Below are 4886 nucleotides of genomic sequence, written 5' to 3'. Positions count from 1 at the left end.
CCGCCCCGTCGTGATTGGACAGTGGCGGACCGTAGTGTGCAGCCGCCGGCCTGCGGACACCTTACACCGGTGCCCGCAACTTCCCCACAAGGTCACCGCTGCCGCCCCTCTGCGATCTGCCGCCCCGAGGCCGGGCCTCGGTGGCCTTGTGGGAAGTCCGGGCCTGGGAACAGGTCTAAAATCAAGACGCCTGGAATGATAAGATGAGTAACCTTTGTAGTGCAGGGGTAGCCCCACTGCAAGGGTTAATAAAACGTTTCCTTCTTTAAAGCTGAAAAAAAGAGTTTAGAGACACATGAGAGTGTCAAGAAACACATACTACAGAGAACTGGACAAACTTGTTACAGGAACACAGTTAATCGTTATTTCTAGTTGACTAGTAATGTAGCAATATTTTTTTGTAAGTATACATAAAACCACAACCTGTTAATCAACCTGTTTAATTTCATCTGTCGTAAAAAATAAAAAAAAAAGGTATCAAGTGTAGGCACCAAAGAGTAGCTCTAATACATTGCTTTTACAACCAGAAGTCTGACATTTCTGCATTTCCTGTTTGTGCTGAAGTTGCCAGGCCTCTTCCCACACATTCCTAATTCCAGTGAGGCAGCTTGTCTTAATGATGGGTCATTAGGAATGTGAGCGGGTGGGTCTTAACAGCACGCTTCCTGTGGAGGTGCTCATACACCTTACAATTTATCTGCAGATTTTCTGTGGTCAGATGGAAAAAGTGCAACAGATTGGCCCAGGTGGAGATTACAGTTAAGTGTAAATGGAGGAATCTGTTGCACCTTTTCCATCTGACCACAGAAAATCTGCAGATAATTGTAAGGTGTATGGCCAGCTTAAGTGTCGGAGCTTTGGGTCACAATGGCCCGACATTTGGATGCTACTGCGGGTGCTTGGGCAGGTTCCTGCACTTTATTCCTGGAGCAGTTTAAGTAAAGTTTAAATTTGCCAAGTCAAGTTTAAAGCAGAAATTCAGGCAACATTTTTATTAACCCTTACAGTGGGGCTCCCCCTGTATTGCATCAGTTAACTGCTGGTCTCACATCTTGTTCCTGTAACACCAGTACAAAAAATGAGGAGAGGAAGGCATAGACAGAAATAATAACATGACAGTTCTTAAAACAGTAACAATAACATAACAGTATGTTCTAACCCCTTCACACTTTATTAGGAACAATTGTCTTGTTACAGTCTGTGACCCACATTGGAGACATTTTCTCTCCTACTAAATAAAACTGAGGGGTAATCTCCCCAATGGTGACACAGACTAATAATTAAAACCTAACACAGTTTATGTCACCATCCTGCATCAAATCAGAGAACACCTAGTATTCATTGATAAAAACACTAGGCGATTGCTAAATGGCCACTGTGCTGAGCAATCAACCCTCTATGGGGAATTTATCAAAACTGGAGCAGACAAACATTGGAGCAGCTGTGCATGGCAACCAATCAGCTTCTCTCTTTCATTTTCAAATCATAACTGAGCAAACTGAAAAGAGAAGCTGTTACAAAAAATGAGGAGAGGAAGGCATAGACAGAAATAATAACATGACAGTTCTTAAAACAGTAACAATAACATAACAGTATGTTCTAACCCCTTCACACTTTATTAGGAACAATTGTCTTGTTACAGTCTGTGACCCACATTGGAGACATTTTCTCTCCTACTAAATAAAACTGAGGGGTAATCTCCCCAATGGTGACACAGACTAATAATTAAAACCTAACACAGTTTATGTCACCATCCTGCATCAAATCAGAGAACACCTAGTATTCATTGATAAAAACACTAGGCGATTGCTAAATGGCCACTGTGCTGAGCAATCAACCCTCTATGGGGAATTTATCAAAACTGGAGCAGACAAACATTGGAGCAGCTGTGCATGGCAACCAATCAGCTTCTCTCTTTCATTTTCAAATCATAACTGAGCAAACTGAAAAGAGAAGCTGATTGGTTGCCATGCACAGCTGCTCCAGTTTTTGTCTGCTCTCGTTTTGATAAATTCCCCTCTCTGTGTTTTCAGAACAGAGACAAAGTCGGTTAGCACAGTGGCAATATAAGATCTGCAGCTACTACAGTGTTTTACAGGATCTCTATTGCCCTTCCAGGTATATAATATGCATACTTACATTGGCCAAGCTGGGGAAATGTAATTATATATAAATATTTAAACCTGGAGTTCAGCTTTAACAAGGTGGAAATTAGGAAATAGGTAGACATGTAACCCCACAAAAAATTATTTCATTTTGTTTCAGATCAATTCTGATTTTTATGTCAAAATTTGATTTGGTTCATTATTCGGATTTCAGATTCATCCAAATTTTTGTTTTGGAACAAAGTCACATGACCTTGCCTGTAATGCAACCCCCAACAGCCAAAAAACCCCATTGGATTGGCCAGAGAACAGTCACATGTCCGATTTAGTTTTGTTTTGAACGATGGAAGGATCCAAACTTTTGTTAAAGGAACATCTGGATTTGTTAGCATCCGGGATTACCATCTTTGGATGGCGGTAGCGCATATTAAACACACGAACTGTGGTGCAGTACCACTGATTTTAAATGGTAGCCCAATATAACTCAACTAACCATCATTTTAGCACAGCAAAACACACAGATGTGAACCATTTGTGTGTTGTTGTACACTGTAAAAAAAGCTGCATGTTTTTTTTTTTAAAGTCCCCACCCATACAAACACGCATGTAAACATGTGTCAGGTGCGCATACCTGCGAAAACTACGATTGCGCCCATTACGCTGCACATGTTAAATACCACCAAAAGAAAGCTCTATCTGTCCCCAAAAAATGGTATAAAATTAATTTCAGTACAGCGTTGCATGACAGAATAAATGTCAGTCAAAGTACCGCAGCGCTGAATACTGAAAAATGGCCTCGGCACGAAGGGGGTTCAACACCCTGGTCTTCAAGCGTTTAAAGGTCTGTTCGACTAGCTTTATTGCTCGTAGTAAACAAGAAAATTATTTTTTTTGTTAGATCTCTCTATATATGGTTGCAGCATCTATTTATTGCATGTGTTGCACACAACACCCGTATTCTAGCTATCATTTTTTTGCAATGAGGACACACTGGTTTGACCACTGTAATTGGGAAAATCAAGTTTACAACCTGTTTATCTGGCTGAAATTTAATGAGAGGCCTCCACATTTTAACTGCTGAAAGATCTATCCCTAAACATAAACAATTGTTTGGGTCAGATGTGCATTTTTATTAATTAAAGAACAAGTGTACAGTATTATATTTTCAGTGATCACGATTTTGAATATTTATTCATTTTTGGATTAACTTTAAAGATTTTAAAGGCTTGCACTTTCATATTTTTGATATTGTAATAAATGTAGATATTTGTAGATTAGCCACAAAAGGCAAGGAAGATTAACCAGTACAATTAGTCTACCTCACTGCTGTTGAAATAGGATAGTACATCCATCCAGGAAGTGCATTGTTTTCACTAAATTGGCCAACTCCTAGATTAACATTGTGAGAAGGAGCATTAACAATTTCACTACTGGAGAAATTCTTTCATATTTTGCACACATTTTAAAATCCGGATTTTTGACTGGAATTAACTAAAACCCCCAAACATTATCTATTTTCCGAATGCAGAGGCCCTGTAGAATAAAACGATAGTGTATAATGTTACACGATTTTGCACAACTGTTTATAAAATATAGATTTTAAAAAATACACTAAATTATTTTATTGTTTTGTACAAAATAAAAGATGAGCAAGCAGTAGATACAGGTGAAACTTGAATAATTAGAATATCGTGCAAAGTTAATTTATTTCACTAATGCAACTTAAAAGGTGAAACTAATATACGAGATAGACTCATTACATGCAAAGCAAGATAATTCAAGCCGTGATTTGTCATAATTGTGATGATTATGGCTTACAGCTCATGAAAACCCCAAGAACCCCAAATCCACAACCTCAGAAAATAAGAATATTACATGCAATCAATAAAACAAGGATTGTACATAGAACAATATCGGACCTCTGAAAAGTACAAGCATGCATATGTACTCAGTACTTGGTTTGGGCCCCTTCTGCAGCAATTACTGCCATTACTTTTGCATGATATTCTAATTATTCGAGTTTCACCTGTATATGCAAAAAAAACGTTTTAAAAGAGGTTAAAACTAACCTGTGTCTTCGCCGCGCGCTCCCGTCCAAAAATCGGAAAAATCTCGGGCGGCCGCAAAGGATCTTTAGATTTTTGGCCGGGAGACGAGTAGAAACACAAGGTAAGTCTATGGACAGCGTGCACCCGCATGCAGACTCCGTGGGACAGGAAGTGCCAGCAAGCACATATGAGTCAGCACTGGATCGGAGACCCGCAGCAGCGCTGGAGGGACATCTGAAAACGAAAAGCCCCCCTCTTCCAGGCTTTTGCATACCTGGGATTGGTCAAATGATCGCATGATCATGGATATATATGAAGTTGATCTCTGTTTCTTAAAAAGGATTGATAAGAATATGGACGGAATTTAGAAAGCTGGAGCAGACAGAATCTGGAGCAGCTGCGCATAGTAACCAATCAGCTTCTCTCTTCAGTTTCTTCAGGTAAGCTTTGAAAATAAAAGAGTGAAGCTTATTGGATGCCATTGGCAACTGCTTCAGATTCTGCCTGCTCTAGTCCTAAAAAATTCCCATGAGACAGAAACATATATTGTTGGCAAGATGCAAACTTAAGGAAACACAGGGGGTCCAGCAGCTACTGTACTAACACGTTGCATGAACCCTGGGCAATAGGTGCACTAGCTGTATAGGACAGAGGTTAAGAGCAGATTGGCTGCAGGATCTGCGACCTGCAGAGGTAAAAACCGAGTGCTGGAACGTGGCACAGGTAAGTATGT

The sequence above is a fragment of the Nanorana parkeri genome, unplaced genomic scaffold (assembly GCF_000935625.1).
Source record: "Nanorana parkeri isolate BGI_ZX_2015 unplaced genomic scaffold, ASM93562v1 scaffold510, whole genome shotgun sequence".
Taxonomy (NCBI): domain Eukaryota; kingdom Metazoa; phylum Chordata; class Amphibia; order Anura; family Dicroglossidae; genus Nanorana; species Nanorana parkeri.
The sequence above is the reverse complement of the archived record's forward strand: the minus strand, read 5'-3'. Positions refer to the sequence as shown.